At 45.1% G+C, this 13,500-nt stretch overlaps 1 long non-coding RNA gene across 1 annotated transcript; it reads left to right on the top strand.

Annotated features, from left to right (window-relative positions):
• Positions 1-1,965: 1,965 nt before the first annotated feature.
• LOC146754896 (uncharacterized) lies at positions 1,966-11,842 on the top strand. Its single transcript, XR_014938501.1, has 4 exons — positions 1,966-2,776; positions 3,089-3,222; positions 4,213-4,372; positions 10,771-11,842. It is a non-coding gene; the product is annotated as an uncharacterized LOC146754896 (long non-coding RNA).
• The last annotated feature ends 1,658 nt before the right edge of the window (positions 11,843-13,500 follow it).

Below are 13,500 nucleotides of genomic sequence, written 5' to 3' on the forward strand. Positions count from 1 at the left end.
CCAAAATATTTCTGCATATGAAACAGGCGCATGTGGAATACATGGAAAAGCTACGGACTGGTTTATAAACTATATTTGTAGAAAGACCATGAAATTGGAAAGTGATAGCATTGCAAAATATACTGCAAATATAGTTTTGTCAGAAAAACTAGAGGGAGGATTTGGATCTGAGTGTTGATCAGAAGAGCCACAGTGTGGGCAATTCTGCACAGCAATCTCTTCTCATATTTAATGCCATGGAAGGGAACAAGGGACATTCAGTGTCCTTTGTGAACAGACAGGATCTGCTCATTGACTCCGCTGTTAGTCCTTTTTCCCCTTACACAAGAGGAAAACTTGCAAGTACCCAAATTTTTTGCTAACTACTGAGGACAAAAGGGGATAAAAATAATCTGCAATCTCTTGAAACCTATGCAAGCTATCTAGGATATACAGCACTGTGACAGGGTATAACTAAGCTCTGAGATCTCCTATCTAAGTTTTCAATGTAAATACGTCTAACATGCATCCCATAAGTACAATTGAAGGCTGGAGAGAGATAAAACCCCAAACCACAATTAAACATTTTTGCACCACGGGAAGACTGGAAGATGTAAAATGGTGGCAGTGGGGCTCAGACTTGGCAGTATTTATGTGAGGAGACATTGATTTGTTTCAGCTTGTGTTTTGAAAATACGGTGTTTCAGCAGAGGTTTATTGTTGATGCATTTGTTGTGAAACCAAAGAAAACGTACATGAAGTTCTTGTCAAAACCGTCATGGGAAGGAAAAGGGCAGCCAAAAGTGGAGGAATGGGCGTTCAGGGGCTTGTCAGAGAAGTCAGATGTATTTGAATGTATGGGTCCGAGAGAATCCACCCAAAGGTGAATTTCAGACCTGTGGGTTTGAAGGAACAAGGTGAGAATCTGAAAAATCAGCATGGGTTTATGAAGGGCAAATCATGCTTGAGCAGCACAGCTGCCTTTGGTTAAGAAATAACTGTATGGGTATAGCACAGGACAAAGCGGCCCATCTTATTTGTGGAACTATAACCATAGCCTACTGTTGGCAACAGTATGGAGCAGCAGGTGGGATCAGAGGGCCCTTCCAACCATCATTTCCTAGATTTTGTGGGTTGCTGAGCTGAAGCAAACGAGGAGCTGTGAAAACATTTGTATGACTTGGTATGGTACTCAGCTATTCAGTGCCATGAGGAGCTATTAGCTTTGGGAAGAGTTCTAGTATATACATTTCTGTAAGAAGAGAGGTTTGTTCCAAACATTCATAGGAAAAACCAACCTTCTTTACTTGAATGCGGTCAGAGAAAGTTTATAATCAGGAAAGAAACCTGGCCTGTCATGGGTCAGCAAGGACCAAAAGCTAGGAACCCAGATTATTTATATTACCAGTGTCTTAAAATAATTTAAACTTCAGTCAGTTTTCAAAGCTTCCAAAAACATTAATCCACAACAATGTAGAACTCAGAGATCTCCAGCTTTCATTTCCACAGCCTGTGCCACTCAGGCTGAGCTGGGTGCAGAGAGGCCAGGGTGTGAGCAGGATGGATAAATGCTGCCCTTATCCACGCATCAGATCCTGCATGTAGAAATCCTTTGTATTCGTTATTCATGAATGCAATATGGCATGAGGATCCATGATCTTTATGGACAATGAATTCTGAACTCCCTGGGAGAGGAGAATATTTGCCTGTAGAAACCCGAGTCCAAGAACTGAACGTGCCCAGCTGGGGAAAGCACACACAGAAATAGTCTCTTGTTTCTGGCTGCTGCTCATACAGGCAGATCACTTATTTACCTCATCTAAATATTTGACCTTTATGCTTTTTGGAAATTGTATTTTTTATTCTTTTCTTCTTAATTATGTGGAAGGAGCACCTCCTTTCAGTGCTCTGATGGACTTCTCTATAAATAGCCCCTCACCTCCCAGAACTTCACAATGAAACCTTCAGCAAAGTCAGCATCCTGAGGACTTTTTAAGCCTGAGATGGGAACCACGTGGAGTTTAATCATTAATCACCAGCCTTTAATTAACAGCTCTGGGCTTTGAACAAAAGGTGCTTGCTGCAAGGCTGCTGAGGGGCCCTGAGCTCTTCTGTGCGCTTTCATTTGAGGGACCCAGTGGCATTCCTAAAGGGGGCTGTTGGAGTAACCTTCTCCTTGTGGGAAGGGGTCACGCTTCCCAAGAAGAGCAGATGTTTGTGGCCCAATCTCCATTTTCACAACTGCCCTGCTGGCAGGCTGGAGCTCTGAGATGGCTCAGTGCAGGGATGCTACCAGTTCCCTAAGCCCTACTTTGCTCTGGAAAGGACTTGAGCATCTCCAGAGCCTTGTTGCCTCCATCAGGTGAGGTGGGCTTTAACCAAAGGAAAGAGGAAAGTTGCTCCAGGCTTGGAAAATTTTATAGGGGAGTGTTCAAAATTGAGCACTTGGGAGAGAAAGAAAACATTGCTATAAAAGTTGACTCAGCCAATATTTTCTACATTCTTGCTGCTGTGATTGAAGATATTTGTTTTTAATATAGGTTTCTCCCATTTGTAGTCTGGCTTTCCTGTAGTAAAAACTAAAGGGCAGATCCTCAGCTGATATAAATTGGCTCCACTGAAGTTAATGGAGCCATGCTGGTTTGTACCAGCTGAGGGATCTGGCTTGTGCTGCAGTGCTCCATACCCCCATTATCCTGCCATGATTACGATACTAATTCAGTAAAATGGCTTCGCAGTGTAATAAAACCAACCCAGAGCATGGAAGATGAAAGGACTCCCTTCTCCATTTGACCTGGTATTTTTCAACAGAATGTTTTCCCTTATTTTCTCTTTTGTTAGGAAATGCTCTAAACTTTTTTCTTGCTTTCTTGCTTTTTGGCTTCAGCACGAAGGCTGTGTGTGTGCAGAAAGCATGTGGCACATGCAGTGGTGTGGTGGGTCAGGGCACAGTGAGCCTCGTGCAAGGGAACGAATTGGTTCTTCAAAGGGCAGGGCTGATCCTGCAGAGCAGCTGAAGCCCTGAGCTAACCTTGACTCCTGAAAAATGGGAGTTATCATACTCCAGGGCAGAGCATTGATCATTTTACTCATTCTCTGCCCTGTGTAGTTTTTCTTGATCTGCCTGTGGTGGAAGACGCAGCCCAAGAAGCTCAATAAAGCTGCATCCACTTCTGTCACAGGGGAAAAAGACATGTTGGTGGCTTTCCTCCTTGTGATCAGCTCTTCAGCCATAGCAGAAAGGTGAGCAGTGGGGAGCAGGACGAGCTGTGCTATCTGGTTGCTTGGAGCTGTTGAAAACCGAAGGGAATAAAGAGACACAGAGATCTGAATAAAGGCAGACAGATGCATGGCTGGATCCCTAGGATGAAATGTTTTGTTTGCCACAGCGCAGCTGAACTGCACAGAGGTTTTGTTCTGAACCAGGAGGGAGTTTCACAGGGATGTTGCTAAATGGAGGCAGTAAATTTAACTTTAAAGGGCCGTGAATGGAGGCTTTTGGCTAAAAGCTGAAGTGCTGTTACTTTTTACTGGGCCTGTTTAACTCCACTTGGAACAGGACAGTGTGTTTGACTTATAAGGCTCCTGGAAGGCTTGGCCTGTGTGTCCTGCTCCTGGCAGAGTAGCAACGAGCCATAAAGGTGAGTGTGTGCCAGCCTGGCCCTTCTGTGCTAAAGGAAATACAAACAGATCTCACCTGTGGCTTAGGGAGAGCTGTGGGTGTAAGTGCTGGGAGCAGGGCTGTGCCATGGCAGCACAGTTTTAACTGTCAGAATAGCTAAAGGGTTCAAAGGCAGTCAAAATGTCCAATGTCCAGAATTGGCAGGTTTGCTTGAATCCTGCTCCCAGACCTGTGCTAATCCTCTAATATCATTGTAATAATCCTGATTCAAAGAAGGGTTTTCTTACCAGCTCATCATTTCGAAACAGTCTGAGCCTTCTTGTAGTATTATCCAATTTAAAACTGTTTAAACCTTCTGCTTCTTTTAGGGAAAAACATGCGTTTTGCACCAAAGTCTGCTCAGAAGCAGCAAAACCTCTCATGCTCATATCTACTAGTGTCTCGTTGCAAGCAATTTTAAAACATGCCCTGTGTTTGGATTGTGTTTGAGACTCGGTTATTTGTTGTGGGTTTAGCAGACTGCAATCACCCACTTAAGGTGGAACTTGGCCACCTTCATTCCTTTCCTCCCAATGCTAAGGAAGCATCCAAAATTCTTGTATTTGGCACAGGTTGGCAGTGGATGCTGTCCCAGACTGAGAGGACCATTCCTCATGTTGTGTGGTTGTGGTCTGAGTGTCTTGGCAGTGGGAAGCTCTGTTTACCAAGAAAGATGGACCCAAGCTGCCTGGCTGAGGGGACAGGAGCATGCACACAGGCCTTACCTGTGGGGTAAGTGCACCCTTTTCTTGCATTAATTGGAGAAAAGAATTAATGATCTGGAAAGCTCTGCAGAACACAGGTGTCTGTGTCCTTAACCAAGCATTGGTGGCCAAGTGATGGCTGTGCAGAGCCCAGGGAGCCTCTGTGCCCCCAGTGATTGAGCACTGTTCCTGAGAAGGGGAGGCAGAGCTGGAGCAGTGGGTGCGGGCAGCCATCACTAGACCTAATCAGGCAAGGAAAAGCTTTGGAGCATATGGACCCCAATGTGTGGTCCAAGTACAACAGCTTGGTGAGTGTCCTGCAGGGAGACTTTTACTAGCGCTGCAACAATAATTCATCACTGCCTGAAGGCTTGATGGGTCTGGTACTCCTTGTCTTAATTGACCTCGGCTGGAGACCTGCGTTTCAGTCCAGCTTAGTCACAAAGGACTTGGTCTGTACCTGGGCCTTAAAGAGGATATTTATCAGAAAAATCATATGATTAATGGAACTGAGTGATGTTCGCTTGAGAGTGGATGGGAATTTAATTAACAGAGTAGGGATTTTGGCAGGTGTGAAGTGCTGAGACCGATGATGTCTGGGGGACAGAGCACCCCAAGCCCCACTGTTGTGCAGCCATAGGCTGGGAGCTCAGGGTGGGGGCCTGAGAGAAACACAGTGCCAGAGTCTGGGCTTGTATGTGGGTAACACATGGTGTGCAGCTTGTTAAGCCCTCACACCACAGTGCCCAAATTGCCATTGCTGCCAGCCCTCTCAGAAAGGGCAAGGATAAAAAGGAAGCTGATACCCCCAAGTAAATGGTGATGGAGGGGGAAGAACAAGTGAAGAAATAATCAGAAAACTCCCAAAGCTTACTTTCTTGCCTGCTTCTTTTTCCCCACTCTTCTTTCTTTTTCCCTCCATGTCAACACCAAACAAGACAGGACTAAAATTAATGGGGAAAGCAGCAATTAGCAAATTAGGTTAGCGGTGTGTTGCAGTGTACCATGGCTGCCAGGTGTGAGGGGCTCTGGCAGTATATTTATTAATGGCTGTCAGAAAAGTGACACTTTGATGAATGAAGCTGGGTAATCGGCACCCTCCGACAGCGAGCACTGAGAGGCCTCAACATGCTAAACTGCAAAATCAAACCTTTTTTAACCCCCATACAAAAATACAACAACAGAAATTGCTGCAAGAGGAGTGTGTTTTTCCATCAGGGGCTGGAATTCATGTTCTCCCCTAAATACCTCCTTTCTGTAACTTGCTGGGAGGAGTTGTCAGCATGGAAGGCTTTCCCTTTCCTTCAAATATGGGCCTCAAGAGTTTATAAATGCAGGCAGCTTAAAAGTATGTTTTGTTTTGGGTATATATGGCAACCCTATTAAAGGCAAGGGTCCTGTGCTCGTGCTTTTTGGCCTTTGCCCTTTAAACATGATGGTATCAGTAATCTACAGACTGAGATGGTGTGTTAGGTATCGTTTTCTCTTGACTGGTGGTCAGCACTTCTCCTCATTAGTGCCACTGATGTGTGATGTCCAGGAGCCCACGCTGCCTACAGGAAGAGAGAAAATGCAACAATATGTAAGGTTAAATGTGTCAGATGAAACTTCACCTGCAGCACTGTTGCATACTGAAGTTTCCACTCTTGATAACCTCAGCTGTGGGCATCTCCCTTCTGATGAATGTGTGTGTGCTGTGGGACATCAGCTGCCGTGCTCCCAAGTGAGCATGGCTATATGGTATAATGGCAGGGTGCATTGCTGGTCACTTGGTGAATGGGAATTCAGAATTACTGGCCAACAAGATGTGAGTTTAGAAGTTCTCTTCAGGAAAAAAAGACCACAACAGAACTGTACTGAAGTTGTTGAGGAGATCAGCCCAGCTGCTGGGATAGCATCTGGATTAAAGATTGCTCTGCAAAATGCTGCACTATGTGAAATATTTCTTCCAAGTTTTCAGGCTTTGCATTGCACGCCGGAGGTAAGTTCTGTGCACTGCTTTGATAGCTCAGCACGGGGTTGCTCAAATCCCCCAATTCCATAGAGAAATTGAATACCTTTCTACAAAATCTTGGTTCTGGGTTTGGCCAGCTAAAAGGACTGTATAAGTTTTGATTAGAAACATGAGAATCAATGTAAGTCATATCCCAGGCATTCATCTGGTCTTCTAGTTTGAAATGAAGCTGAGTGATCTGTGTGGAGTTACTTGCCAGGATCTGTGGGCTTGTTAAGTTTGAATTGGCTCTTGTAGCAGATCTGAAATTATTCTCTTATGCTTTAATAATTGTATTTAGTTTCCTAATTTGGCTGCTGAGTTTATCAGAAGATAATTGAATTTTTAAAAACATAATCTGATCGGGCTGTAGGAAATACTTTAAAATAAACTTCTTCTGAGACTTTGATCTGTTTTCACGCCCTCTCTCACGAAAGCAGCCTGTCTGCAGGGCTCCAACCTGCTGAGGTGCGTGTTCCTAAACCAGGCAGTTCTTGAGCAGAACCGGGTTGCTCCCTGTATGCAAAGGAAGCCAGCAGCTCCCTGCCAAGACAAACTCTGGCTGCATGGACTGCTCCTGGGTGCAGCCCCCTGCCTGCATGCTCTGCCTGGGTGCAAAAATCCCCTTGTAAATGATTCCAGGGAGCAAGAGAAATGGCTCTCAAGTCACTTCAGTTTTTTGATACAACTAAAATTGTTACTTAAAGGTCAGAGTATTGTTTTCTTGTGCACTGAGAAGGGGATCAGTTGCCTTGCATGGAGCTGTGGGCTCAGTTCTCCTGGGCAGTTTGGGTTCCTTGCGAGCTGTGGTTTCAAGTGATGTGAGCTTTCCTGCCTTCTGCTGTTGGCTTCTGTCGAACAGGCATGTTTTCCCTTTTTGGTGAGACTTAACCCAATTCCTGAAGTTCTTATAAGCAGTTCCTGAGTTTTGGGGGTAATGGAGTGTGGTTCTCCAGTTTCAGTGATAGCATGTAGAAGTTTATGGGCCCACTGCAGGCCTGTAAACTCAGGTTTTCCAGGTCCTACATTAGCACATTAACTACTGGGCTGTTTTTCCTGCTCACCTACCTGACTTCCTTCCTGTTTTAAAAAGGATTTGCTGCTTTTCATGTTCTCCATTTTATGAATTTGCAAAGACTTCTGTCATTGTATAAGCATGCACCAAACAGTTTATTTTCACTTACTTCAGTTATATTTACTTCCCATTGACTTGCTCAGGACTCAGCCCAGGGAAGACCTCTGACTTTCCTCTTGGTCTCTGACATGGCTGGGAGGCTCCCAGCCCAGCAAGCAATCACTGCACCAAAGCTCAAGGAGTAAGCAAATATAAATGATCGTCCAGGCTGAGCTTGTCTTGGTTTTTAAAGGGGAAACACTGCTTGAAGTTCCCTCTGTGAGTGCCAGGAGGGTGAAATCACCCACTGCTCACTGTGGCTCTGCTGCACAAATGGTCTCTAGGCACCTGCAGTGCTGCCCCTCACAGCTCTGTCCATCCCCTCCATATAGACACGAAGGTTTGTCCATGACTTGTTCCACCTGCACAAGCTATTTTCTGATTCCTTGTCACTGTCAGCTCAGTAGCGCTGTCATTTTCCAGATACGTGGTGTGTAATTAATGAGAATGTCATTTCCAGATTGTTTCAAAAACTAGATTGAGCATCTGAGAAATTATTTCACTCAGTGCCTTAAGATAGCTCGTTCATTCAGAAAGCTATCTTGGCTGCTTGATTTGAGGGGAGTTGTGGAGGGAAGCAGCTGTGCTTATATTATTAAGGACTGCCAGCTTTGAACTCTTCATGCAGATGCAAAGCATGGGTTCACGTGCTGCCAACCAGGCAGCTGGGTGACAGGGCAGGGGAGGGATGTGCCCAAATTGCATCAGCCCTGGCCATGACAGCCTCACGTCTGTGTGTTGTGAGGATGGTCTCCTTGTGGTGGTCTCTGGGGGCAGCAGTTGCATGCTGCAGGGCTGGAGGGATAGGAGGACACATTGTAAGTTGGCTTTGTCCTGTATGGGCAGACACGAAGGTTGGTTCTGGTGGGCTTTGTTGGCCCTCAAAGCAGAAAAGGAACAAAATGGGACTGAGCAGTGGATAAGGATTTGAGGCTCAGTTCTTATTTCTCCTGTAAATACCCTGTATCCCCTCAATAAAACTGATTTATGGCTTTTAGCCATGGTTCCTCACCTGTAAAATTGGGAAAAATACTTCCTTTGTGCCCCATTTATTTACATGGTCATCTCTTCCTATCTAACACCGCGCTTGGTGCAGCGGGGCCTTGTTCCTTTCTCAGCACTCCATGCGGAATTTATATTGCAGCGATCCTTGTAACTATCAGCAAAAGAAAATTACTGCAGACAGGTGCCGGTGCTTCAGCTCTGCTCTGATAGTGCTGCTGGCTGTGGTTTGGTGGCTGTCCCCTGCCCGTGGCTCTCAGCGTGTACCCACAGCTGTCAGTGTGAATGACAGATTAACAAATGCACAGTGGCTTTGTTCCTCACTGTGCTGCCCCAGTGCCACGCTGGGTCTGCAGTGCAGAGGGATGCATGGCATTGTCTCACCCACTAACACTCTGTCTGGTAACTGGCAAAAGCAATGCTTTTCACCCATTGCAATGGGTGTGCTGTAGAAAATGAAGACCGTAGGGATGTGAGGGTCTCGTTTAATTTGTTTTATTTCTTAATCCAAGAGTAAGAGAATGCAAAACTTCCAAGCTGAAAGGCTTTGTACTCTGCTTGCTCCAGGAGATATTAGTGAGGGATCAGCTGGGTTCACCAGACTCCACAAGGTACCTTTGTTTATGGATGAGGCCATGCAGTTGGGGATCAGAGGTTGTGCATAGCTGCTGTAGAGCACGCTGGGCTGCGAAAAGTCGGGCACCAGAGATTAATTTCTTGGTTTCTTAGAGCCAAGGTTTAATAGCAGACCTGGGGAGGACAGTGATTGAGCTCACAACCAGCAGAACCTATAGTTCAGGTCAAGTGAAAGGAAGGAGCTAAGGGACTCAGCATGCTGCTTGCAGGAGGAATTCTAATGGCTTCATGGTATGGGGTCTGCACAAGGCATACAGGAGCTAGTGCCCGGGCTGCCCCATGAAGCCTGCACAGCCCCGACCCCCTGCTCACTGCCCTGCTCACAGCTGGGCATGGCAAGAATAAATCTGGAAGGGAACAAGAGAAAACAGAAAACGCTGGCAGTTTTTCAGTAGGGAGAATGGTGTGTTTGAGCTGCAGTGGAGAGGGACAACTTTTGGTTCTAACTTTTTGAGTTGCATACTTCAACAAACAGTGTAAATTTGGCAGGATGAAGTCTGGGTGACCTATTCTGGCTGGATCGAGGACTGATTCTGAAGCTGGGATTTAACTCAGCTCTGACATTTCATGCTGCTATTCCATTCCACTTCAGTTTCAAAGTTTTCAGACTTTTTTTTTTTTTAAAGATGTGCCCTTTATGTAACTCATTTAATTGTGTCTAACTACACGGTGATTTTTTTCCCCTCCCTACCTTCACAAATGCGATTGGATATACATGTAGATCTTAACTTATAGCATATATTACAGTAGGGGCAAGAGAATCTGCCTTGAGCTTTCATATTTATCCTGAATAAGGCTGTACCAACTGGTTCTGCCTTAAATTCTCTACCTCAAAGTCTCCTGGTGTTCTGTTTTCTCAGGAAGGAAACAGGTTGCACTGAATGCAAACTGCGCGGCATGGATTTACTGGTTAGACACAGATGGGATTCCTCTATCAAAGTACTCTTGTGTTGTCTGCATTCATTACACTCACTAGAAAAGCTATTGACATGACAGCATTCTCCTGTTAGGTTTTTTTCTGCTCTTTTAGAAGTGCCTGTTGGGTTGCAGTGGCCTGAAAATGCAGTGACCAAGATTAGAGGTTTTGACCTTGAGAGCCACAGGAGAGGAGCTTTCAATGTCTCCTGTATTTGTTATGATCAATTCATAGTGACTTGAGTCTGCAAATGAAGATGTTCTTATGAAATGTTTTTGATTTTATGCATTTTGATTCTGGTATTAAGTAGTGTGAGAAAAGCAAATCAGTCTTTTTGTTTGGCTGCTGGTTTAACATCCAGTTCACATTAGCAGGATGCAAGGAATCTGGATGCTTGTTTGGAAGCCACTTATGAGATGTTCGATTTCCTTCTATGGAAGGAAATACTGGAGAAGACTTCTAATCTTATGATTCAAAGCATGAATCAGTCCCCAGATTGGATCTGTGCCTGCAGCAGTAAAAGGGGCAGATTGTCACAGGGTTGCTGCTTTGTTCTTCTCTGGAGCACCCTGTACAGCTGCTATCAAAGGCAGAAGAGCAGCATCAATGGAACCTGCTCTGCTCAATGCAAGCTCTGAGTCTGGTGATTTTCAGCAGCATGTCATCTTAAATATATATGTTTTTTCTTTTCTCTTTCTTTATTAGTTTCATGTTCCAGCTGACTTCCTCCAAGAGAGGAACATGCTTTCCCATCAGAACTACGTGAAACACCTGAGTTCATTGGGACTGGAAGAAAACTGTCTCAGAGACAAAGATACACAGCTTCCCTGGATTGCTGGCTACATGCCTGATCTGAGGTCTGTGGTCATTTACTTTGCAATGGATTTTTCACTTTTCATTTGCCTTGTATAGGTATCACCAAATGGTTTATGCTTTCTGCTTTGCACTGTCTTTTTTGGGGGAAAAACTACACAACAGCTCTGCACACTCCTTGTGCTGATAATCCCTGTTGTGGCTGAACTGAAACAACACCCAGCTTGTGCCACTTAGCTGCTGCTGGACAGGACAATGCAGTGATGGTGGTATTTGAGGGAATGATATTCTATCACAAAGGGAATTTGTTACAACCATAATTTTACCAACACAAACGCAGAGAACAGCACTGATCTGAAAAGCCAGAGCCCTGCCTGTGAGTGAGCACAATCTGCAGATGGAGAGAAGCAACTTTCTGATTTCACTGCTAAACTTCCCCTCCTCAAACCAAAACAGTTTAATCAGTCAGATTCCTGTTTAATGAGTTGCACTGCTGCCTCTAACCAGGAACGTATCTTAGATGATGGAAATAATGGTTTCAGTAAGACTTACTGTGATCTCATTACCCCATAGATGGCCTGTGTACATTCTTCCCCTGCCTCTACTACTCACCTTCACAAGCAGGACCCCAATTTTGAGACTGAACCCCTCTGGCTGTGTGAGCTGCCACATGAAGGTGCTTTCCTGCACACTGTCCTCTAGTTGCTGCCATTGAGCAGTTGGTAAAGTCTGCAGCTTGCGGACAACTTTTCTTGCCAACCATGCATTACAGAGGGCTAATTGTAAAAGTGGTGCACCTGCTGGCTCCCTTGGTGGCTGGAAGCAACAGGAAAAAAAAAAAAAAGTAATAGTAATTTATTAATGATCAAGTCACAAATAGTAATGAAAACAATAGGAGCATCTGAAGGAAGCGCTGCCGGGGGCAGAGGTGCAGGTGCTCTGTGCCCTGAGCAGGCTTGTCGGCATTTTTATAAAGCCACTTTACAACCCTTATCAATTTCCTACTGCTTTCTGTGTACCCCCTGCCCCTTTGCAAATGTTTTGCCTGCACGACAGGCTCAGCATTTCTTGTTGTAGGTGATAAAATAGCTGTCACCCTGTGGAGGGAGAAAGGAGGCAAATAAAATAAAATCAAATAAAAATGTTAGGTCCAGGGAAACAAAGCAGAGGAAGCAAAGCATTTCGGAGCAAACAAATGAGTTCTAAGGGAGACGCTGAGTCGGCACAGGGAGAACGATGATGGGAGCTGAGCTGAGGAATGGGGAAAGATTGGGGATAGCAAGAGCTGGAGGGCGAGGGTGGCTCTGCTGAAAGTGAGGCAGGGCTTTGTGCATGGCCCTGGGTTTCAAAGGAGACTGTATGTACAGCCAGCGCCATCCATGAGGAGTTTGGGATCTGAAAATCCCAGCCGTAGTCTGAATAACTGCACTGCATTGGCAAGGTGAGAATTTGTTTAAGTAAGGAGAACAGAAGGCATATGAGCAACACCAGTTCAGGTGACATCCCCATACCAAGTGTCTTAAGTAGACATGGTAGAGATTAAGTAGACATTAAGTAAAGATGGTCGTGCTGTATCTCAAAATACAGTTTCTATATCCATATCAGAAGCCATGCTAGAGCTGATAGAAGGCAGATAGAGCAGACACCAACCAGCCCAGTGTTGTTCTTTGAGCCGTAGGTAGGGTCTGCAGTGCTCCTTAGGGGTACATCTGCTAATGTAATATAGCAGTTTAATTCAGCTTGCAACAAAATAAAGCTGAACTAAGTGGAAAACTCTAGAGCTGCGATGGCTTAATTGCTCATACATGAGCCTTTACTATGCAATTTGGAAACTTTAGGCCGTGGGAAATTGCTTCTGTGTTCTTGAGCCCATGAACTGCCTTAGTCTGTGGGTCTAACAACAATCAGCTCATAAAATGCTGTGAGTGCAGATTTCAGAGGTCAGCCTGAGTCCGTACCCAATCCATGTGGCTCCTGTGCCCTGCATTCGGCGCTCCAACGAGGTCAGTGAGCTGTCGAGCACACTGTCAGTGCTCTTTAAGCTACTGTGAATCTACCCCTGCTTTCTCTTTTCCCTTTTCTCATTCTCTCCTTGCTCTCACACACCCCCAAATCACAAACCCTGACACCAATGCCAGAAGCCTCTGAGGCTGTCGTAAGCCTGCAGTTATCTGCATTAGGAATAAAGCTGCCATTTTTAAAGCTTTTATACTTTTTATTCTTAACTCCACAGGACCCAGGAATCTTTTCCTGAAGTTAATGTGAATTCAGGGGGTGTGTGTTTTAAGAACTGAGCTGGGTCTTGTAAAAGAGGTAAGAACCAGCAGTTTGCAATGCTAATTATTGCCCGGTGATTTGAGGGGACCTGCACAACGTGCTAACGTGCCTATGATGACACGCAGCATGATACATGGGGAAAGGTGAAGGCAAGGCTCGTATATCCCCATAACACTGAAGGCATATTTCCCTCTCTAATAACTTACAAACAGTCACCATTTGCTGTCTGCAAAATTAACCTCTCATCTCCTCCAGCCTGCTGATCTGGTGCACAAATATAGGATTTTAAGCTTCTCTATTGAAAAATGTCCCTGCAAAGCTGTCCATCAGAACTCCCGCTGCTTT

Source organism: Coturnix japonica, chromosome 37 (genome assembly GCF_054131305.1).
Source record: "Coturnix japonica strain WE chromosome 37, WE-NBRP24, whole genome shotgun sequence".
Lineage (NCBI taxonomy): Eukaryota > Metazoa > Chordata > Aves > Galliformes > Phasianidae > Coturnix > Coturnix japonica.